The following is a 25,869-nucleotide window of genomic DNA, read 5'->3' on the forward strand; positions in this document are numbered from 1 at the left end:
CTCAGTAGCGCGTCTACCAACGTGCGCTTGTACTCGCGCATCTTCCTATCACGCTCCAGTGCAGGAAGTAAGGTGGGCACATTGTCTTTGTAGCGTGGATCCAGCAGGGTGGCAACCCAGTAGTCCGCACAGGTTAAAATGTGGGCAACTCTGCTGTCGTTGCGCAGGCACTGCAGCATGTAGTCGCTCATGTGTGCCAGGCTGCCCAGGGGTAAGGACAAGCTGTCCTCTGTGGGAGGCGTATCGTCATCGTCCTGCCTTTCCCCCCAGCCACGCACCAGTGATGGACCCGAGCTGCGTTGGGTGCCACCCCGCTGTGACCATGCTTCATCCTCATCCTCCTCCACCTCCTCCTCATCCTCGTCCTCCTCGTCCTCCAGTAGTGGGCCCTGGCTGGCCACATTTGTACCTGGCCTCTGCTGTTGCCAAAAACCTCCCTCTGAGTCACTTCGAAGAGACTGGCCTGAAAGTGCTAAAAATGACCCCTCTTCCTCCTCCTCCTCCTCCTCCTGGGCCACCTCCTCTTCCATCATCGCCCTAAGTGTTTTCTCAAGGAGACATAGAAGTGGTATTGTAACGCTGATAACGGTGTCATCGCCACTGGCCATGTTGGTGGAGTACTCGAAACAGCGCAACAGGGCACACAGGTCTCGCATGGAGGCCCAGTCATTGGTGGTGAGGTGGTGCTGTTCTGTAGTGCGACTGACCCGTGCGTGCTGCAGCTGAAACTCCACTATGGCCTGCTGCTGCTCGCACAGTCTGTCCAGCATGTGCAAGGTGGAGTTCCACCTGGTGGGCACGTCGCATATGAGGCGGTGAGCGGGAAGGCCGAAGTTACGCTGTAGCGCAGACAGGCGAGCAGCAGCAGGATGTGAACGCCGGAAGCGCGAACAGACGGCCCGCACTTTATGCAGCAGCTCTGACATGTCGGGGTAGTTGTGAATGAACTTCTGCACCACCAAATTCAGCACATGCGCCAAGCAAGGGATGTGCGTCAAATTGGCTAGTCCCAGAGCTGCAACGAGATTTCGCCCATTATCACACACCACCAGGCCGGGCTTGAGGCTCACCGGCAGCAACCACTCGTCGGTCTGTTGTTCAATACCCCGCCACAACTCCTGTGCGGTGTGGGGCCTGTCCCCCAAACATATGAGTTTCAGAATGGCCTGCTGACGTTTACCCCGGGCTGTGCTGAAGTTGGTGGTGAAGGTGTGTGGCTGACTGGATGAGCAGGTGGAAGAAGAGGAGGAGGAAGCCGAGAAGGAGGAGGTGGCAACAGGAGGCAAAGAATGTTGCCCTGCGATCCTTGGCGGCGGAAGGACGTGCGCCAAACAGCTCTCCGCCTGGGGCCCAGCTGCCACTACATTTACCCAGTGTGCAGTTAGGGAGATATAGCGTCCCTGGCTGTGCTTACTGGTCCACGTATCTGTGGTTAGGTGGACCTTGCTACAGATGGCGTTGCGCAGTGCACACTTGATTTTATGGGATACTTGGTTGTGCAGGGAAGGCACGGCTCTCTTGGAGAAGTAGTGCCGGCTGGGAACAACATACTGTGGGACAGCAAGCGACATGAGCTGTTTGAAGCTGTCTGTGTCCACCAGCCTAAATGACAGCATTTCATAGGCCAGTAGTTTAGAAATGCTGGCATTCAGGGCCAGGGATCGAGGGTGGCTAGGTGGGAATTTACGCTTTCTATCAAATGTTTGTGAGATGGAGAGCTGAACGCTGGCGTGTGACATGGTTGAGACGCTTGGTGACGGAGGTGGTGGTGGTGGTGTTGGTGGTACATCCCCTGTTTGCTGGGCGGCAGGTGCCAACGTTCCTCCAGAGGCGGAGGAAGAGGCCGAGGCGGCAGCAGCAGAATAGGCCGAGGCGGCAGCAGCAGAAGAGGTAGCAGGGGGAGCCTGAGTGACTTCCTTGGTTTTAAGGTGTTTACTCCACTGCAGTTCATGCTTTGCATGCAGGTGCCTGGTCATGCAGGTTGTGCTCAGGTTCAGAACGTTAATGCCTCGCTTCAGGCTCTGATGGCACAGCGTGCAAACCACTCGGGTCTTGTTGTCAGCACATTGTTTGAAGAAGTGCCATGCCAGGGAACTCCTTGAAGCTGCCTTTGGGGTGCTCGGTCCCAGATGGCGGCGGTCAGTAGCAGGCGGAGTCTCTTGGCGGCGGGTGTTCTGCTTTTGCCCACTGCTCCCTCTTTTGCTACGCTGTTGGCTCGGTCTCACCACTGCCTCTTCCTCCGAACTGTGAAAGTCAGTGGCACGACCTTCATTCCATGTGGGGTCTAGGACCTCATCGTCCCCTGCATCGTCTTCCACCCAGTCTTGATCCCTGACCTCCTGTTCAGTCTGCACACTGCAGAAAGACGCAGCAGTTGGCACCTGTGTTTCGTCATCATCAGAGACATGCTGAGGTGGTATTCCCATGTCCTCATCATCAGGAAACATAAGTGGTTGTGCGTCAGTGCATTCTATGTCTTTCACCGCTGGGGAAGGGCTAGGTGGATGCCCTTGGGAAACCCTGCCAGCGGAGTCTTCAAACAGCATAAGAGACTGCTGCATAACTTGAGGCTGAGACAGTTTCCCTGGTATGCATGGGGGTGATGTGACAGACTGATGGGGTTGGTTTTCAGGCGCCATCTGTGCGCTTTCTGCAGAAGACTGGGTGGGAGATAATGTGAACGTGCTGGATCCACTGTCGGCCACCCAATTGACTAATGCCTGTACCTGCTCAGGCCTTACCATCCTTAGAACGGCATTGGGCCCCACCATATATCGCTGTAAATTCTGGCGGCTACTGGGACCTGAGGTAGTTGGTACACTAGGACGTGTGGATGTGGCAGAACGGCCACGTCCTCTCCCAGCACCAGAGGGTCCACTAACACCACCACGACCATGTCCACGTCCGCGTCCCTTACTAGATGTTTTTCTCATTGTTATGGTTCACCACAACAACAAATATATTATTTGGCCCAATGTATTGTATTCAAATTCAGCGGGATATAAATTTGAGGCCTAGTATTTAGGCGCTGGGTGACCGGTATGGATTTAGTGACAGAATTAGACTTGGAAATGCACAGAAGCGTGTGTGTGTGAAGTTATTCTGAATGACCCAATGTGCACCTTGAATATTATATACCCTTTTAGGGATAGATTTCAAATAGCTCTGATATAGCAGAAACCACTAAATTATGAAATTGCTAAATTGGGAATTGTATTTCAACCCAGAACAAAAAATGTGCTTTGACGGACACTAAATAACTTTCCCAGCCACAACAGGACAGCGTTAACGAGAGATTTAGCAGGATATAAATTTGAGGCCTAGTATTTAGGCGCTGGGTGACCGGTATGGATTTAGTGACAGAATTTGACTTGGAAATGCACAGAAGCGTGTGTGTGTGAAGTTATTCTGAATGACCCAATGTGCACCTTGAATATTATATACCCTTTTAGGGATAGATTTCAAATAGCTCTGATATAGCAGAAACCACTAAATTATGAAATTGCTAAATTGGGAATTGTATTTCAACCCAGAACAAAAAATGTGCTTTGACGGACACTAAATAACTTTCCCAGCCACAACAGGACAGCGTTAATGAGAGATTTAGCAGGATATAAATTTGAGGCCTAGTATTTAGGCGCTGGGTGACAGGTATGGGTTTAGTGACAGAATTAGACATAGAAATACACAGTAGCGGGTGTGTGTGAAGTTATTCTGAATGACCCAATGTGCACCTTGAATATTATATACCCTTTTAGGGATAGATTTCAAATAGCTCTGATATAGCAGAAACCACTAAATTATGAAATTGCTAAATTGGGAATTGTATTTCAACCCAGAACAAAAAATGTGCTTTGACGGACACTAAATAACTTTCCCAGCCACAACAGGACAGCGTTAACGAGAGATTTAGCAGGATATAAATTTGAGGCCTAGTATTTAGGCGCTGGGTGACAGGTATGGGTTTAGTGACAGAATTAGACTTAGAAATACACAGTAGCGGGTGTGTGTGAAGTTATTCTGAATGACCCAATGTGCACCTTGAATATTATATACCCTTTTAGGGATAGATTTCAAATAGCTCTGATATAGCAGAAACCACTAAATTATGAAATTGCTAAATTGGGAATTGTATTTCAACCCAGAACAAAAAATGTGCTTTGACGGACACTAAATAACTTTCCCAGCCACAACAGGACAGCGTTAACGAGAGATTTAGCAGGATATAAATTTGAGGCCTAGTATTTAGGCGCTGGGTGACAGGTATGGGTTTAGTGACAGAATTAGACTTAGAAATACACAGTAGCGGGTGTGTGTGAAGTTATTCTGAATGACCCAATGTGCACCTTGAATATTATATACCCTTTTAGGGATAGATTTCAAATAGCTCTGATATAGCAGAAACCACTAAATTATGAAATTGCTAAATTGGGAATTGTATTTCAACCCAGAACAAAAAATGTGCTTTGACGGACACTAAATAACTTTCCCAGCCACAACAGGACAGCGTTAACGAGAGATTTAGCAGGATATAAATTTGAGGCCTAGTATTTAGGCGCTGGGTGACAGGTATGGGTTTAGTGACAGAATTAGACTTAGAAATACACAGTAGCGGGTGTGTGTGAAGTTATTCTGAATGACCCAATGTGCACCTTGAATATTATATACCCTTTTAGGGATAGATTTCAAATAGCTCTGATATAGCAGAAACCACTAAATTATGAAATTGCTAAATTGGGAATTGTATTTCAACCCAGAACAAGAAATGTGCTTGAACGGACACTAAATAACTCGCCCAGCTACAGCACTAAGGACAGATTTAGCTGGATATAAATTTGAGGCCTAGTATTTAGGCGCTGGGTGACAGGTATGGGTTTAGTGACAGAATTAGACTTGGAAATGCACAGTAGCGGGTGTGTGTGAAGTTATTCTGAATGTCCCTATGTGCACCTTCAATATGATCTACCCTTTTAGGGATAGATTTCAAATAGCTCTGATATAGCAGAAACCACTAAATTATGAAATTGCTAAATTGGGAATTGTATTTCAACCCAGAACAAGAAATGTGCTTGAACGGACACTAAATAACTCGCCCAGCTACAGCACTAAGGACAGATTTAGCTGGATATAAATTTGAGGCCTAGTATTTAGGCGCTGGGTGACAGGTATGGGTTTAGTGACAGAATTAGACTTGGAAATGCACAGTAGCGGGTGTGTGAAGTTATTCTGAATGTCCCTATGTGCACCTTCAATATGATCTACCCTTTTAGGGATAGATTTCAAATAGCTCTGATATAGCAGAAACCACTAAATTATGAAATTGCTAAATTGGGAATTGTATTTCAACCCAGAACAAGAAATGTGCTTGAACGGACACTAAATAACTCGCCCAGCTACAGCACTAACGACAGATTTAGCTGGATATGAATTTGAGGCCTAGTATTTAGGCGCTGGGTGACAGGTATGGGTTTAGTGACAGAATTAGACTTGGAAATACACAGTAGCGGGTGTGTGTGAAGTTATTCTGAATGACCCAATGTGCACCTTGAATATTATATACCCTTTTAGGGATAGATTTCAAATAGCTCTGATATAGCAGAAACCACTAAATTATGAAATTGCTAAATTGGGAATTGTATTTCAACCCAGAACAAGAAATGTGCTTGAACGGACACTAAATAACTCGCCCAGCTACAGCACTAAGGACAGATTTAGCTGGATATAAATTTGAGGCCTAGTATTTAGGCGCTGGGTGACAGGTATGGGTTTAGTGACAGAATTAGACTTGGAAATGCACAGTAGCGGGTGTGTGAAGTTATTCTGAATGTCCCTATGTGCACCTTCAATATGATCTACCCTTTTAGGGATAGATTTCAAATAGCTCTGATATAGCAGAAACCACTAAATTATGAAATTGCTAAATTGGGAATTGTATTTCAACCCAGAACAAGAAATGTGCTTGAACGGACACTAAATAACTCGCCCAGCTACAGCACTAAGGACAGATTTAGCTGGATATAAATTTGAGGCCTAGTATTTAGGCGCTGGGTGACAGGTATGGGTTTAGTGACAGAATTAGACTTGGAAATGCACAGTAGCGGGTGTGTGAAGTTATTCTGAATGTCCCTTTGTGCACCTTCAATATGATCTACCCTTTTAGGGATAGATTTCAAATAGCTCTGATATAGCAGAAACCACTAAATTATGAAATTGCTAAATTGGGAATTGTATTTCAACCCAGAACAAGAAATGTGCTTGAACGGACACTAAATAACTCGCCCAGCTACAGCACTAACGACAGATTTAGCTGGATATGAATTTGAGGCCTAGTATTTAGGCGCTGGGTGACAGGTATGGGTTTAGTGACAGAATTAGACTTGGAAATGCACAGTAGCGGGTGTGTGAAGTTATTCTGAATGACCCTATGTGCACCTTGAATATTATATACCCTTTTAGGGATAGATTTCAAATAGCTCTGATACAGCAGAAACCACTAAATTTTTAAATTGCTAAATTGGGAATTGTATTTCAACCCAGAACAAAAAATGTGCTTTGACGGACACTAAATAACTTTCCCAGCCACAACAGGACAGCGGTAACGAGAGATTTAGCGGGATATAAATTTGAGGCCTAGTATTTAGGCGCTGGGTGACCGGTATGGATTTAGTGACAGAATTAGACTGGGATATGGCCAAAAAATAACCACACTATTGCTGGTTAAATGCACTTGGTGATGGGCGCAGCTTGCCTCTGATGTAGTATATGGCCAAAAAATGAACAGACTATTGCTGGTTAAATGCACTTGGTGTCACAGCTTGACCAACCACACTACTGAGGGTTAAATGCACTTGGTGACGGGCGCAGCTTGCCCCTGATGTAGTATATGGCCAAAAAATGAACAGACTATTGCTGGTTAAATGCACTTGGTGACGGGCGCAGCTTGCCCCTGATTTAGTATATGGCCAAAAAATGAACAGACTATTGCTGGTTAAATGCACTTGGTGTGATAGCTTGACCAACCACACTACTGAGGGTTAAATGCACTTGGTGACGGGCGCAGCTTGCCCCTGATGTAGTATATGGCCAAAAAATAAACAGACTATTGCTGGTTAAATGCACTTGGTGTGACAGCTTCACCCTGATGTAGGCTTTAGCCAAAAAACAAACGCACCATTGAGGGTTAAATGCACTTGGTGACAGGCGCAGCTTGCCCCTGATGTAGTATATGGCCAAAAAATAAACAGACTATTGCTGGTTAAATGCACTTGGTGTGACAGCTTCACCCTGATGTAGGCTTTAGCCAAAAAACAACCACACCATTGAGGGTTAAATGCACTTGGTCGCAGCTTGTGCTGGCGCACCACAAGACACAAAATGGCCGCCGATCACCCCAGAAAAATGTGACTGACAAACGGTCTGGGCAGCCTAAAAACAGTGAGCAATTGAGGATCAGCAGCTCAATGATCCACAGCTGCAGATCGATCAGTTAATCAAGTCCTTTGGAGGAGTTAATCTGCCTAATCTCGCCCTACTGTCGCAGCCGCAACCTCTCCCTACGCTAATCAGAGCAGAGTGACGGGCGGCGCTATGTGACTCCAGCTTAAATAGAGGCTGGGTCACATGGTGCTCTGGCCAATCACAGCCATGCCAATAGTAGGCATGGCTGTGATGGCCTCTTGGGGCAAGTAGTATGACGCTTGTTGATTGGCTGCTTTGCAGCCTTTCAAAAAGCGCCAAGAAAGCGTCACAAAAGCGCGAAGAAAGCGACGAACACCGAACCCGAACCCGGACTTTTACGAAAATGTCCGGGTTCGGGTCCGTGTCACGGACACCCCAAAATTCGGTACGAACCCGAACTATACAGTTCGAGTTCGCTCATCCCTACTAACTAGTCATGCACTTTCATTGTGCCATAATATCAGACCATCAGTCGGAGAAGAGTAATTTTCCTACCTTTACATATTAGGTGGATTTAAAATAGTCATATGTCTATTTTAGTCATGAATATGTAATAATGTTTGTATCAGAAAGAAATGCCACATTGTGTTAATAGTCTTGCTTGCTGACCTTGCGAGCTAATAAATCCCTCTTGTGCTTTACCTCAGCTGCCAATTTGCCTCATACAGGAAACTACTCTGGTTCAAAAACTGCCTTCCGGTACTACAATGATAAGTAGAGCCAAATGGATTTTGTGGCGGAAGAACTGAGCAACAGTTCCTGTGTTGCAGTGCTGATCGCAGCTGGAAATGATAGTAGCTGTTTACAGTTGACTGTAACAATGTAATTATGTTCTCGTTTGGCTCCCTTTATACATCACAGAACAGCGTCTTAAATTAACAGTGAAAAATAATAATTGATCTTACTAAGAAGTGTCCTCCCTAAGGGAATTTTTTTCTAGAAAAGTCATTGCTGTAGTCTTGCCAAGTACAAAAAGAGCATTTTAAATATTAATAAAATAATGTTAAAAGTATGTCTAATAAAACCTCTGTGAGAGTAAAATAACAGATACAAGAACTGCCATTTGCTGTGTTTGTTTGTGGTAACTATTAACATCCCATATTTGTATTATGTTACATCATGGATGTGAATAGGCTCAGGCATTATCTGTACAACTTGTGTGTCTCTAATGTGATGTCTCTCTAAGGATCAAGGGGAACTGGGGACAATATCAACATAGTTAAGCTTCTTAAGTTCAGAGATCTTATCTCTTATGTACAAGTATCACAAATAATCAACATGGAACAATAATATTTTCTAGAATCGTGATATTGTCATAGGAAATTTATAAGAAAGAGAGAAAGACACATTTTATCAGTTATAATTAAAGGTGTAGTCCACTTAGAGAAGAGCCATAAGAAACATTGTCAATGCCATCTTTTTACATACACAAGAATAATAAAAAGTATATCAACGATTGATTGTATATTATATGGGATTCTTGTTGGCCTGAAATACCAGGAGACTTTTTGTAGCACTGCAGGTCTAGGGCATTGTTTGCTTAAAATGTTGCATCCCATTTAAAAACAATTATAGCTGGATGTCTGTGAATAGCACCACAACATCCAAAAATAATAATAACTCAAGTCTAGTCTACCGCTGAATCCCAGGGTATAGCAATGTTTTGAAAGATATCAAAAAAGGCCTAATATGGATGTAGTGAAAGACCATATATAAATATAGAGCAATGCTATACACAGGACGTACCTGAAGTCATGATGAATGCAGGAGGATACTAAACCCTAAGCGCAGGACCTCGACGCGCGTTTCACCTCACGGCTTCGTCAGGAGGTACTAAGTAATAGAATGGCAGGGTATATATAGTCTAGGAAAAGGAATTTACCTGGGTTGCGGACACCTGTGACCTGATGGAGCGGGCGCGAAAACACCATGTTCCACAGAGCCATCTCTCAGCGCATCCCCGCCTGCATACCACGCATGCGCGGCGCATACAGATGTCATGGAGCACTTTGAGATGATGCTGTGCAGCGCATGCGTGATCCGCGACCCAGTGGAACGCAGGTGGACCGCAAACACCAGCCAATGGATCCTGTTCGGGAAGACTGTGAAGTGGACTAGAGATCTCATGTTGTATAACTGGTGCCGATCAGAAAAATTAATTAATTGTGTATAGATAACATCCATATTGGGTCTGTGATTCCTTGCAAACACTGCTACACCCATGGGGCAGAGATCCAGCAGCGTATCAGATAAAATTATCACCTCAATCCTGTGGTCACATGTTGATACAATACAAGATTAACCATAAAAAGTGATCACATAGGGGAATTAGTAAAAAATGAAAAAATAAATAAATAATAAATAAATAAAAAATAAGTGACCAAAAAATTATTTAAACATATATAAAAACACATCATAAGAAACATTTGAAAAGGGAAAATGCTATAATAATTAATGAGTGATAAATATCATGATTAATGTTATACCTCAGATTCATACTGAGACATAATTACATGATACTCCTAATATCTCACCAGGTGCATAATCAATGTGCCAGTGCATATGATATTTAAGATAATATTATAAAAGATCATTTATCTCAAATGAATAATAAGTGCATAATACTGATGCGAAATTAGTGACAATATGGTTAATGCATCACAACAAGAATCATAGTAAAAGCTATGACACACATGTCCACACTAAATACTGCCAGATCCCCATCTGTTTGTAACACCGGCCAATGCCTGCGCAAAATGCTTTAAACCGCCATTTATTGTTGAATGGGGTGATAAATCTGATACCTAAATCCCTGTTGTCTTTTACTTTAATTTTACTTACCAGCAGGGAATCTCTTGTTGTTTTTTTGGCTCTCTCATAGCCTTGCTGGATCATATCAGATTGATATCCTCTTTCGAGGAATCTCTGTGTCAAAACAGATGACTGCTGTTCGAAGTGCTCATCATGGGAGCAGATCCTACATGTTCTTAAAAATTGCCCTGTGGGTATTGCCTGAATAGTTTTCGGGTGATGTGCAGAGGAGGCGTGGAGAAGGGAATTGACAGCCGTGGTCTTCCTAAAGAGGTTAGTAGACAAAAATCCATCAGGGTCCTTCGTGATCATGATGTCTAAAAACTCAACATTAGTTTGACTATATTTCCAGGTGAGTTTGATATTGCGTTTGTTGATGTTCAGACGGGCCAAGAAATCTTCCAGGGCTGGAATGGAATCCTGCCACAGGAAGAATACATTGTCTATATACCTAGACCATAGGAGTGCGGCATCGTATCCAGGAGTATTATGGACAATCTCACTTTCCCACAGCCCCAGGAACAAATTAGCATATGAGGGCGCACAAGACGCCCCCATTGCTGTACCCTGGAGCTGTAGGAAGAGGCGGTCTTTAAAAAGAAAGTAATTATGCGTGAGCATAAATTCTAATAATAGCAGAAAAAAGCACCGCGGCACTCACCACTGGTCACAAAGTTGCTGTTTGCAGTTTTATTTTTCAAATACACATTGTGGACGCAGACAGGACACAGGTGAATGAACAGGCTACAGCTGTTTCGCGCTGTGTTGCGCTTTTTTTTCTGCTATCATCATAATTACTATATCACCGACAGAGCACCGGTTCGGGATCCAAGTGTTTTATATGCTCCAGTGACTGCATGGGTGCATGTAGCAGTGCCGGTTGCGTTCTTTTCTCTCATTCCCTGTGATAAATTCTAATAAATCCAAAATAAATTCGACCATACTGTTGTCATAGTCTGACATGGATAGCAAGGATCTAGATGCCCGCACTCCCTGGTCGTGGTATATAGACGTGTATAGCGACTCAATGTCTCACGTAACGAGAACCACGTCAGAATCAACGTGGATCCCATTAAGACGTCTCAGCATATCCGTGGTGTCTTTCACGAAGGAAGGGAGGATCTCTACACTTTTTGGGAGAAAAAAGTCAATGAATCTGCCCACATTGGTTGTCACAACCAGACAGCTGAGAAGCTCTGACAGAAGCCTTTCAGAACCTCTTCCTTGAGTTTTCTTTGTTGTAGTGTTCAGTTCCTCATCTCGTTAGCCTCTCTCAGCTGTCATGTAGTTGGACTGATTGCATCCCTTTAAATTCCGCCCCATAATGCATTACTGGGCGGCTTATACTTCTTCCTGGAGTGTGTGTGCATGCTGATCCTGTTTCCCAGTCTGCTACAAAGTTAAGTTCTGTACATTTATCTGTTATTTTCTGTTTGCTGGATCCTAGGTGACCCTGACTCCCTCTGTGTCTGGTGTAGGGAGCCGGTGGTCGTGTCCCCTCACTATTGTAGGGTGTTCAGGGGTTATATAGTCGAGGTACGTGGATATGCAACCTTCCACCTTTGGGATCTTTGCATAGGCTGAGCAGCCAGGGAAAGTGCCAGGTCTTGTGCAGGGGTCTCCCTTTTGGTTCCTTAGCTTTGGATCCAGTGAGTCATATATGCATGTTGCTTTGTCTTGTTTCCTGTACACCGTCCGTGACATTGGTACACAAGCCCCCAATCCCCGACACAATGGGACATCCGGGGGGATGGCTGGAACTCTTGTGGACCTTTGGGAGCAGATACAGGGTGGGTTTAATGGTAAACTCAACTCGCAAACCCTCCATCATTTTTTGGCCAATAATGCCCTGCTCATAGGCATCCTTCAAGATGTCATCTAGCTCTCTTTTATAGAGGGCAGTAGGGTCGCTGTCAATTCTCCTGTAGCATTGTTTATTATTCAGTTGCCGAAAGGCCTCCTTCTCATACATCTGCACCGGCCATATCACGACATTACCCCCCTTGTCAGCCAGTTTAATTACTATGTCCTTGAATTCCTGTAATTCGCGCAGTGCCTGTCTCTGCAGTCTCTTCAAATTATCTCCCCTTATATATGGATGTCCCACATTTAAATCTCGTTTGACCAGCTTGACAAAGACATCCACCGCGGGACACAAGGTTTTTGGGTGGAGATGGATGGGAACCTTGTTGTTGGAACAGAGTTCTGGTGAATAGGTAAGTGGTCTTTTTTCTTTAGGCTGAGCACTTTTGGGAGGATAAATATTGTTCATTGGCAGTCAGACAACACATTTGACAAATTCAAGACCAGGCCATTTACCCCCTCCCTGACCAAACCCTGTCTTCACTTCTCCCTTCAAGTGGGATACATTTTTTTTTCCTAAGAGAAGGCTACAACACTCAAGTCTTTATGTTGATGACATGTGAGAAATGTCAGCTGTAGTGTTTGGACTGCCATGAGGAGCAGTTTCAGGGAGATAAAGGACACCATGCATAGCTCTGTTGTAGGCAGTGGTAGCTGTGGTGACAGTGGCACACAATAACATATCACAGTCTGATAAAAGCGGAGCTGATGATGTATGTTAGACATGATTTGGGAACTAGATCGGCGTTATGAGGAGGAGATGACATCAGATGAGGAGGGGGGTGGCCGCAGGGGCAATAAAGGGCAGAAGCAATGTATGGGCACAACCTCCCAAAGAACTGCCATGGCCCAGTCAGCTTCTTGTAGTCAGCTTGGGAACTTATGATGCTACTGGGTGCTGGCTCAAAACGTGGCAGACCCAAGCCAAGCTCGGCAGCCACTTGCTCTTGAGTATCTCCCATTTGGCAGTTTTTCTTCACAGTGTTGGCAAACAAAAACATTACCATGTGCAAACTATGCAGCATGAAACTAAGTCATAGAAAGTCAAACACCAATGTACCCATCAGGGCTCTATTGCAGCACATGTGGTGGCATCACCAGATTCTGTGGGAAACTAGAACTGGCCACCAGCTATCAAAACAAGAGTGTTCTCCTGGCACCATCCACAAGTAGTACAGTGTCTGAGTCATTGTCAGTTACTGCTTCTCCCGCTCAGACTCCTCCGCTCCATCGACTGCCATTGATAAGCGAAATTGTGACCAGGTAAAAATTCTACAGCCTTGCAATCCGATGGTGTGCAAGCTTAACTACCACTTGGGCAAGTAGCTGGCAATGTGGTCGCTACCACACCACTTAGTACATTATGCTGCCCTTAGGGAACTGATGGCATGCGCTCAGCTTAATTGGAAGGGCTTAGCTGCCTTGCAATTGTCACTGTGCAACAAGGGGCAGCTGTTAATGACAGGGACACTGCAAGTATTTCATGGCTCACTAGTTCAATGTTTTTCACGACAAAGCAGCACTGCAGCAAAAAGACTAGGCCCTATAGACACCTCTACTTTGTGTCAGTATGGTACCCACACCAGGCCCTTATCTGCCGCCTCCACTCAACATCCTTCCATCTGCAATAGAAACAGGGCAGAGCATTGATTCCACTCCCCCTCCCTCCTATTATATTTGTAAACTGATGCATTTTAATGTTGTGTTAGAACTGCTCAGCCTAGGTGTGAGTAGCCACAGAATCAATTACTTGCTTAGCTGCATCAAAAAGCAGATATCCTACTGGATGTCTCCCTGTCAAGTCCTACTGGACAAGGTGGTCAGCAACTATGGCAGGAACATTGTGGCTGCACTGCATTTGGAGGAAATAACACATGCCTCTTGCAATGTACACATATTACATTTAGCTATGCAATTCTTTTTGAAAAAGTATGGTGGTTTGCAGAGGGCACTGGCCATGTCCAGGAGACTGTCCTCACAATTCTGATGAATACAAATAGTATCAGCAGCATCTCACATCAGCAACGTTTTGGCTGTTAAACAGCCTTTGTCAAGCCTGTTCACATTGTATTACATCCACATATTTATGTTAAAAACAAGTGCGCCACCCCCGTACAGATTATCCAATTACAAGGTACTGGTACGATCCGACCAATGAATATACACCTTTTTCAAAACCCTCTTTAGCCTAATATGCATTCATGTCTCACCTGAATCTCATCCAATCACACTGCAAGCCCGATCGTCACATGACGTCCGACATTGCTGAACAATATATGCATATATGTATTCAATTGTGTAGATCATAGCATCAATTAGACCATTCGGTGTTCCTCACTACTGTGTGCGCATGTGCGCACAGCTGTCCAATCATCTACGTCATGGTCTATGTTACCTCTGATGCGCCCGTGGGTCCGTCTCTCAGAATCATCTCGCTCCGTCCTCTGCTACCGTCGACGTTATCGGGCCGCGACAGGTGCACCCGGTTACATCATCACAACACCGACGCGCAACCATCTGACCTCACAGAGGGTGGCCCGAGGTTATCATGGCAACCCACAACGCCATCAGAGGTATCAAGGTATCCACAGATGCCCCAATAACATATACTCCAATCAGCCACCTGTATATATATACCCAAATGTTGTAGCGATCCACATTACATTATATAGACGAGGGACATAGATGCCAAACTACCCAAGTAATTATTCTGTATAATTCAGCAATGTCAGACCCATAAGTGCGATCAGGTCACGCTATATTTATGTCCCAATATCCCCAGTCAGGAGGCACTATATATATTCATTTGTGTATAACCTAACATATGCCATAATTCTGTTCTGCCAAAAATACGTGCAAGCATAATCATCTGCTCCGCCGTCCCAGCAGGTCACTGTATGTAAAAATAATATACAAAATTGTACACACACAAAGACATTGCACAACAACATTTCAATCAATGGCGGAGACATTGAACTCAATGTTTAATCCATAAGGCTGAAGTGACTTCAAAGTATGTATCCATTTAAGTTTTTTCTCCTCAGAATCTTATTTTTGTCACCCCCCCTTCTAAAATATCCTACACTATCTATTGCACGAAAATGTAATTGATTTATAGAGTGTCCACACTCAATAAAGTGCTTTGCAACAGATTTATCAATCAAGCCTTTCCTTATTGTACTTTTATGTTTATTGATACGCTCTCTTAATTCCATTGTCGGCTCACCAACATAAATATAACTGCATGGGCATTGTATCATATAAATGACTCTGGATCTCTAGATGTAATATCCTTTCATTTTATATATTTTACCAATGTATGGATGTGGGAAGCTGTCACCTCTCATGATGCCACTACAGTTACAACATGAGAGACAAGGAAAATTCCCATATTTTGGGGGAGCCAAGAGTAGGGAGAGGGAGGGAGAATACACTGCCTAATGAGTTTTTGTTAGTTAGCTTTGATGTTGTATCACTATATACATCCATTGACCATACATATGGGCTTAATGTCATCGATGTGGCCCTGGCCAGCACGGGTCTCTCTCCTGGGGCATGCTGACTGATCCTCAAGCTCCTGGAGGAGGTGGTCCTAAGGAGGAATTGTTTCCTCTTTGGTGACACCTTCTACCAGCAGAAGCGTGGCCCCCAATGTGGCCCCCACCTACGCTAATATCTTCATGGAGAAGGTTGAGGACCGGCTGGTATATCGTTCCAAATATTGTGAGAGAGTCCTGTGCTGGTGGCGCTACATCGATGATATTTTTATGATTTGGGAGGGCACCATGCTTGAATTAGAAGAGTTCCATCAACATTTGAACACGGGTGTCCGGGGACTTCAGTTCACTGTCACTGCATCTAGCAGTGAGCTGCAGTTTTTGGACTTCAGGGTTTATTTGCAGGAGGGCATGATTAAAACTGACCTCTTTCAAAAATCTACTGACAAGAACACACTGTATGATAGCAATCATCCACACAAGATGGTGGACTCGTTGCCATGGAGCCAATTATTACGAGTATGCCGGATTGTGTCAAAAGATTACATTTTTGAAAAACGTGTTGATGAGATGTGTAGGAAGTTTACAAACAGGAGAAATCCCAAGAGATTGATTGGACATACTAAAAAGAGAATCTCAGACATGGATCATAAGGGCACTTTAAATGTGAGTCCACATAATAGAATAGAGACGAGAGTCCCTTTTGTGTCTGTCTATGGAGAGGATAGTGGCAAAATTTCCACAATTCTAAGAAGAATGGCAGATCTTACATTGAGGTCTGCCAAACATAAAGGATTTTGAATCACCTCCCATGATGGCATACAAAAGGGCCCGAATATTCGTGACCGAGTAGTGAAGGCAGACGTCGGAGGGAAAGGTCTAGATAGACAACTACTCTTGGCCCCCCCAAAAATATGGGAATTTTCCTTGTCTCTCCTGTTGTAACTGTAGTGGCATCATGAGAGGTGACAGCTTCCCACCTCCATACAGTGGTAAAATATATCAAATGAAAGGATATTACACATGTAGATCTAGAGATGTCATTTATATGATACAGTGCGCATGCAGTTATATTTATGTTGGTGAGACGACAATGGAATTAAGAGAGTGTATCAATAGTATCAATAAACATAAGAGTACAATAAGGAAAGACTTGATGGATAAACCTGTTGCAAAGCACTTTATTTAGTGTGGACACTCTATAAATCAATTACGTTTTCGTGCAATAGATAGTGTAGGATATTTAAGAAGGGGGGGGGGGGTGACAAAAATAAGATTCTGAGGAGAAAAAAACTTAAATGGATACATACTTTGAAGTCACTTCAGCCTTATGGATTAAACATTGAGTTCAATGTCTCCACCATTGATTGAAATGTTGTTGTGCAATGTCTTTGTGGGTGTACAATTTTGTATATTGTTTTTACATACAGTGGCCTTTGTTCCCCATCCATGATTGTCTGAGGGGGGTGTATGGTAATTCTGTCTTGCTGGGACGGCAGAGCAGATGATTATGCTCGCACGTATTTTTGGCGGAACAGAATTATGGCATATGTTAGGTTATACACAAATTAATATATATAGTGCCTCCCGATTGGGGATATTGGGACATAAATATAGTGTGACCTGATCACATTTATGGGTCTGACATTACTGAATTATATGGAATAATTACTTGGGTAGTTTGGCATCTATGTCCCTCATCTATATAATGTAGTGTGTACTGTATACATATATATATATAGATATACAGGTGGCTGATTGGAGTTTATGTTATTGGGGCATCTGTGGATACCTGGATGCCTCTGATGGCATTGTGGGTTGCCATAGTAACCTCAGGCCACCCTCTGTGAAGTCAGGTGGTTGCGCGTCGGTGTTGTGATGATGTAACCAGGCGTGCCTGGTGCGGCCCGATAACGTCAACGGTAGTAGAGGATGGAGCGAGATGATTCTGAGAGGCGGACCCACGGGCGCATCAGAGGTAACATAGACCATGACGTAGATGATTGGACAGCTGTCTGCACATGCGCACACAGTAGTGAGGAACGCCAAATGGTCTAATTGATGCTATGATCTACACAATTGAATACATATATGCATATATTGGTTGGATCATACCAGTACTTTGCAATTGGATAATCTGGGGGTGGCGCACTTGTTTTTAACATAAATATGTGGATGTAATATAACGTGAACAGGCTTGACAAAGGCTGTTTATCAGCCGAAACGTTGCTGCTATGTGTATCATTGATTTGAAGTTTCAATAAAGTCGATAATGTGAGATGCTGCTGATACCGTTTGTATTTATCTATATGTTCCGGCTGTTGGATCCAGGGCCATTGGTGAGGCTGTTGCATCTATAAGACTATATCAGAAAGGACCGTGTGGTGCTGCTTCTACATTTGTTTACTGTCCTCACAATTCTGTCATTCTTATGTAGCAAGGAACACCCTTCTAGACTTGTAGCAACAGAATGGTCTGCCATTGCACTGCTTAATCTGCAACATTCCAACTCTATGGAGTTCCACCTTGCATATGCTAGAGTGTCTGTATAAGCAACGTAAAGCCGTGAATGATTATGTCAAGCATTAGACTACCTCAGCAGGGATCATGTGTTTTGAGGTCAGGCAATAGTAGCTTATCAGAGATCTGTGTTGTGTACTCAAGCCCTTCAAAGGGGCCACCAGATTTGTCAGTAGATACAACTCCAGCATCATTTATCATCCCCTTGATATTTATCAGACACTTGTGCTGATGCAGCAAGGAACAGCAGAAAAAGAACAGCTTCCACATCTTGCTGGCCTCACTGTAGCTGCTGATGACCCACACAGACAAAATCCCATGGAGGAGAAATTGGAGGAAGAGGATGATGATGAGGAGCTTCCACTGTATAAGGAGGAGTAGGAACATGAGGCTGATGATGACACTTGCCATGACAACCAATGATCACAGTTGGGGGCCAATCTCAGAGAGGACTGAGGCAGATGAATAAATCTGCCATTGCTGATGCTGGCGCCATCATGCCATTGTCGCTGTCTGCCTGCCTACCATCATGTCTGTTACTGGTAGTAGCTGCTACTCCCCCTACTGCCACCATTATTAATGCTTACTCAGACAACGCTACTATGACCCCTAAACAGCCACACACACATCTACTGCCTTGTCTGTTCGATGCTGTGTTGCTACTGCTGCCTCTACTATTGCTGCGACATGTGACATTATACATTATACTGCTGCTGCTAACAAAATAAGATAAATTTTCAAGGCTTGTTCATAACAGGCCACAGTTTCTATTGACAATTAACACTTTTGTGTGTAGAAACAGGGCAGGCATCATTTTGTATGCTTTTTCCTAACAAGCCACAGTTTTTTTCCAATAACACTGTGTGTGTTTAAACATCATCTGACCCCAATAAGGAACTATTTTTGGAATGTTTCTAGTATGAAAAAGCAAAACACGTGACTGTGTTTCTAAACATGCTGTTTTTTAACACCATGAACCTAGCTTTTACCCATTCCTATAAGTATTTTTTACTGTGACCTTATTGCTATTGAAAACAAGATACAAATAAAAGAAAGACAAGAGAGACCTTAGAGTATTATATACCAATTGTCAGCCCTTTTGATTAATGTAGTATTGATCCCAAATTTTTAGAAAAATTCTATGATTTGGGTATGAATTTCAAGAAATAAATTTCAAGAAATTTGGTAATCTGTACCTGGGAACAGGTACTGTATGCACAGATAAGCACAGAGCAGCAGAAAAAGAGGGAACTTGTAGACAGTGGAATTGATAGTATCTTAGTCTTGCCATAACATACCCCTTGTATACGCTGTCTCATCAATGTGAAGATACCAATCCAACAAGGGCACTCCCACTCTTGCTGGTTAATCCTATAGGACCCTAACCCACCCTACAGTTTAAATGCATCATTTATATAGGTAATATCAGATAGTTTCAGGCAGGACACCCAGATGGTAAGTTAGGATCACTACCATATTTCAAGAATGTAAAATATCAGAATACTAGAGATAATGATTTATTTTAGCTTTTATTACTTTCATCGCAGTGAATCACCAGTTTACATACACTAAGGCCTCTGTCACACGAACGTAAGGTTTTTTCAGTATTTTGCGGTTCGCAAAAAACAGATACACAAAAAATACAGATGACGTCCGTGTGCATTCCGTTTTTTGTGGAATGGAACAGCTGGCCCCTGATAGAACAGTACTATCCTTGTCTATTATGCAGACATTAATAGGACATTTTCTATCTTTGAACGAAACAGAAAAACGGAAGTACGGAAACGGATTGCATACGGAGTACATTCCGTTTATTTCCCGGACTCATTGAAATGAATGGTTCCGTAAATGGACTGTATACAGAACGCAAGAAACGGAACGTAAAAGGAAAAAATAAAGTTTGTGTGCAAGAGGCCTAAGTTGACCTATAACCACCTCAGCTCCCCTAGCTTAAACACCCTTAATGACCAGACCACTTTTTACAATTTTGCACTACACTACTGTCACCATTTATTGCTCGGTCATACAACTTACCACCCAAATGAATTTTACCTCCTTTTATTCTCACTAATAGAGCTTTCATTTGGTGGTATTTTATTGCTGCTGACATTTAAACTTTTTTGTTATTGATCGAAATTTACGGATTTTTTTTGTAAAAAAAAATGACATTTTTCACTTTCAGTTGTAAAATAAAAATAAAAAAACTCAATTTCTATATAAATTTTTCTCTAAATGTATTGTTCTACATGTCTTTGATAAAAAATGAAATGTTTTGGTAAAAAAAATGGTTTGGGTAAAAGTTATAGCGTGGTACAAAAATGTGAATTTCCGCATTTTGAAGCAGCTCTGAGTTTCTCAGCACCTGTCAATTTTCCTGAGGTTCTACAATGCCCAGACAGGAGAAAGCCCCCATAAATGACCCCATTTCGGAAAATAGACACCCTAAGGTATTCACTGATGGGCACAGTGAGTTCATAGAACTTTTTATTTTTTGTCACAAGTTAGTGGAAAATGATTATTTTTTGTTTTCTTACAAAGTTTCATATTCCACTAACTTGTGACAAAAAATAAAAACTTCCATCAACTCACTATGCCCATCACGAAATACCTTGGGGTGTCTTCTTTTCAAAATGGGGTTACTTGTGGGGTATGTATACTGCCTTGGCATTTTAGGGGCCCTAATGCGTGAGAAGTAGTTTGAAATTCAAATGTGTAAAAAATATCCGGTGAAATCCAGTACTCATTGGAAATTGGGCCCCTTTGCGCATCTTGGCTGCAAAAAAGTGTCACACATGTGGTATCACCGTACTCAGGAGAGGTTGGGCAATGTGTTTTGGGGTGTCTTTTTACATATACCCATGCTGGGTGAGAGAAATCTCTCTCTAAAAGTCAACTTTTCACATTTTTTTATACAAAGTTGTCATTTTAGAGAGATATTTCTCTCACCCAGCATGGGTATATGTAAAAAGATACCCCAAAACACATTGCCCAACTTCTCCTGAGTACGGCGATACCACATGTGTGACACTTTTTTGCAGACAAGAAGCGCAAAGGGGCCCTATTTCCAATTAGTACTTTCAGAATTTCACAGGGCATTTTTACGAATTTGGATTCCAAACTACTTCTCACGCATTAGGGCCCCTAAAATGCCAGGGCAGTATAACTACCCCATAAGTGACCCCATTTTAAAAATAAGACACCCTAAGGTATTCGCTGATGGGCATAGTGAGTTCATAGAAGTTTTAATTTTTTGTCACAAGTTAGCGGAAAATTATGATTTATTATTATTTTTTTCTTATAAAGTCTCATAATTCACTAACTTGTGACAAAAAATAAAAACTTCCATGAACTTACTATGCCCATCACGAAATACCTTGGGGTGTCTTCTTTCCAAAATGGGGTCACTTGTGTGGTATTTATACTGCCCTGGCATTTTAGGGGCCCTAATACGTGAGAAGTAGTTTGAAATCCAAATGTGTAAAAAAATGCCCTGTGAAATCCTAAAAGTGCTCTTTAGAATTTGTGCCCCTTTGCCCACCTAGGCTGCAAAAAAGTGTCACACATGTGGTATTGCCATACTCAGAAGAAGTAGGGCAACGTGTTTTGGGGTGTATTTTTACATATACCCATGCTGGGTGAGAGAAATATCTCTCTAAATGTAAACTTTTCCCATTTTTTTTACAAAGTTGTCATTTGACACAGATATTTATCTCACCCAGCATGCGTATATATGTAAAAGGACACCCCAAAACACATTGCCCAACTTCTCCTGAGTGCGGCGATACCACATGTGTGACGCTTTTTTGCAGCCTAGGGGCGCAAAGGGGCACAAATTCCTTTTAGGAGGGCATTTTTAGACATTTGGATTTCAGACTTCTTCTCACGCTTTAGGGCCCCTAAAATGCCAGGGCAGTATAAATACCCCACATGTGACCCCATTTTGGAAAGAAGACACCCCAAGGTATTTCGTGATAGGCATAGTGAGTTCATGGAAGTTTTTATTTTTTGTCACAAGTTAGTGGAATATGAGACTTTGTAAGGAAAAAAAAATCATTTTCTGCTAACTTGTGACAAAAATAAAAACTTCTATGAACTCACTATGCCCATCAGCGAAGACCTTAGGGTGTCTTATTTCCAAAATGGGGTCATTTGTGGGGTGTTTGTACTGCCCTGGCATTTGAGGGTCTCCGCAATCATTACATGTATGGCCAGCATTAGGAGTTTCTGCTATTCTCCTTATATTGAGCATACAGGTAATGAGTTTTTTTTTTTTCGTTCAGCCTCTGGGCTGAAAGAAAAACTGAACGGCACAGATTTCTTCATTCGCATCGATCAATGTGGATGAAAAAATCTCTGCCCAAAAAAAAACGGAGGGGAAAGGCGTCTGCCAGGACATAGCAACTCCGCCCAACATCCATACCCACTTAGCTCGTATGCCTTGGCAAACCTGATTTCTCCATTCACATCAATCGACGTGGATGAATAAATCATTGGCGTTTTATTTTTTTATATATAAAGTGTTTGCCAAAGCATATGAACACCACCGCCCCCACAGCTCATAAGCATCGGCAAACATATATTTTTTACTGCAGAGGAGAAATCTCGCCTTGCAGCGCTGCATACACCGACTTTTGTGTAATCTGACAGCAGCGCAATGCTTCCGTCAGAATGCACATCAGTGCTGCCTCTGGTCGATCGGTTGGTCCACCTAGAAGGTAAAAAAAAAAAAACAGGCCGCAACGCAATAAATTTATTAGCATGAACTTTATAATAACTTTTGAACAGAACATTAACTTTTATGAACTTTGTAAACAGAACATTAACTTTTTGGCTTACCGGTGTTTTTTTTGTTTGTTTGTTTTTAACTTTTTTAGGACAAACCTCTCCTTCCCCATGGGACAATATGCAAAGCACAAATCGCCTAGAGATGTGGCGAAGTACATTATGCACTTTGTCCCAGGTGAAAGGAGAGGTTTGCAGCAGCTCTGTGTGAATGGGCCCTAATAGCCCTGTGTGCCTGTCCTGTGAGATGCAATCCCTATGCTAAGTGTACCTGTGTGTGGAAACACTCCCCTAAGCATAGGGCAGGGTGGTCAGGGCAGTCAGGACAGAAATAGCAGGTGTCACGCCTTATTCCACTCCTGCTACAGACACAACATTTTTTTCGGGGTGGCGGTTTGTTTGAGGTACCGGCAACGACACTGGGGAAATGTCGCTCGTGTAGACGGCTCACTACACTGGTGGTTGGGGCCACGGAACCTCCTGGATACAGGAGGTTCTCGATGATCTCTTCCTGAAATTTGAGGAAGGATCTTGTTCTCCCAGCCTTACTGTAGAGAACAAAACTATTATATACAGTCAATTGAATCAAATATACAGACACCTTCTTATACCAGCGTCTGGTTCTGCGGGAAAGTAAATAGGGAGACAACATCTGGTCATTGAAGTCCACCCCTCCCATGAGCGAATTATAGTCGTGGACACAGAGGGGCTTTTCAATGACACTGGTTGCTCATTCAATTTGGATTGTCGTGTCTGTGTGAATGGAGGAGAGCATGTAAACGTCACGCTTGTCTCTCCATTTCACCGGGAGCAGTTCTTGGTTACACAAGGCAGCCCTCTCCCCCCTTTCAAGACGGGTGGTAATGAGCCGTTGGGGGAAGCCCCGGCGACTAGGTCGCGCGGTGCCACAGCAGCCAATCTGTTCTAGGAACAAATGCCTGAAGAGGGGCACACTTGTGTAGAAATTTTCCACATAAAGATGGTACCCCTTGCCAAATAAGGGTGACACCAAGTCCCAGACTGTCTTCCCACTGCTCCCCAGGTAGTCAGGGCAACCGACTGGCTCCAGGGTCTGATCTTTACCCTCATAGATCCGAAATTTGTGGGTATAGCCTGTGGCCCTTTCACAGAGCTTATGCAATTTGACCCCATACCGGGCGCGCTTGCTTGGGATGTATTGTTTGAAGCCAAGGCGCCCGGTAAAATGTATAAGGGACTCGTCTACACAGATGTTTTGCTCAGAGGTATACAAATCTGCAAATTTGATGTTAAAGTGGTCTATGAGGGGTCAAATTTTGTGGAGCCGGTCAAAAGCTGGGTGGCCTCTGGGACCGGAGGTGCTGTTGTCGCTAAAGTGCAGGAAACGCAGGATGGTCTCAAATTGTGTCCTGGACATGGCAGCAGAGAACATGGGCATGTGATGAATTGGGTTCGTGGACCAATATGACCAATTCATGTTTTTTTGTTAGGCCCATGTTGAGGAGAAGGCCCAGAAAAGTTTTAATTTCAGAAACTTGGACGGGTTTCCACCGGAAAGACTGGGCATAAAAACTTCCCGGGTTGGCGGCTATAAATTGAGTGGCATATCGATTTGTTTCTGTTACAACTAAGTGCAACAGCTCCGCAGTCAAGAACAGCTCAAAAAACCCCAGTGCCGAACCGATCTGAGCTGTCTCAACCCGAACTCCAGACTGGGCGGTAAAAGGGGGAACTACTGGTGTGACTGAAGTTAGGGGCTGCCAATCAGGGTTTGCCAACACCTCAGGGACTCTAGGGGCTCTACGGGCCTGTCTGTGCAGTTGCTGTGATGGGGGAACTACTGCATGTTCCACCGTACCAGCTTCAACTGCCGTTCTGGTGCTCGCCACTTCACCATTTTCTACGGCAGTGCTGGTACTAGGTCCAGGATGGGCTGTGCTGCTGGTGTATGCCTCACCACGTAATCCGACAGCGCCAGACCCACTCTGCTGCCCTTGAAGCGGATCCTGCGCAACCTGTGGTCTAGCAACACGGGGCCGGGTACGCCTGATGGCATCAGGGACCTCAACCTCCTCGTCCGAACTTTGGGTCAGACTGCCACTGCTTTCTACATGTTCATATTCTGACCCGCTAGATTCGTCAAATGAGGGTTCCTATTCCTCATCCGACTGGGTCAGAAGCCTGTAGGCCTCTTCAGAAGAATACCCCTTATTTGCCATTTGGACTACTAAATTTAGGGGGTATTACCTGAGACTACCCAAGATAAAAAGCAAGCCTGTCTTACAAATGGGAGGCTAGCGAAGTACCGGAGGCCGCTGCGATTGATAAAAAATATCAAAACTGATTTTTTTATCGCCGCAGTGATTGTAAAGTGATTGTGCAGTGAAAAAAAATAAATAAAATTTTTGTCACTGCGGCGGGGCGGGCGTGGGTGAACGCACGTGTGGGCGACCGATCAGGCCTGAACGGGCAAACACTGCGTTTTGGGTGGAGGGCGAGCTAAGGTGACACTAATACTATTATAGATCTGACTGTGATCAGTTCTGATCACTTACAGATACTATAACAGTACAAATGCTGATTAGCGATACGGTAATCAGCGAATCAGTGACTGCGGTGCGGTGGGCTGGGCGCTAAACGATCGCTAACTACCTAACCAAGGGGCCTAAACTATCCTAAAACTATCAGTCAATACCAGTGAAAAAAAAAAAAGTGACAGTTTACACTGATCACTTTTTTCCCTTTCACTAGGTGATTGACAGGGGTGATCAAGGGGTTAATTGGGGTGATGGGGGGTGATCTGGGGCTAAGTGTAGTGTTGGTGTGTACTCACTGTGAACTGTGCTCCTCTGCTGGAACCAACCGACGAAAAGAACCAGCAGAGGAGCACAGCAGCCATTTAACACATTATATTTATAAATATAATGTGTTAGATGGCTTCTGATTCGATTTTTTGAAA

The sequence above is a fragment of the Bufo gargarizans genome, chromosome 3, assembly GCF_014858855.1.
Source record: "Bufo gargarizans isolate SCDJY-AF-19 chromosome 3, ASM1485885v1, whole genome shotgun sequence".
Taxonomy (NCBI): Eukaryota; Metazoa; Chordata; class Amphibia; order Anura; family Bufonidae; genus Bufo; species Bufo gargarizans.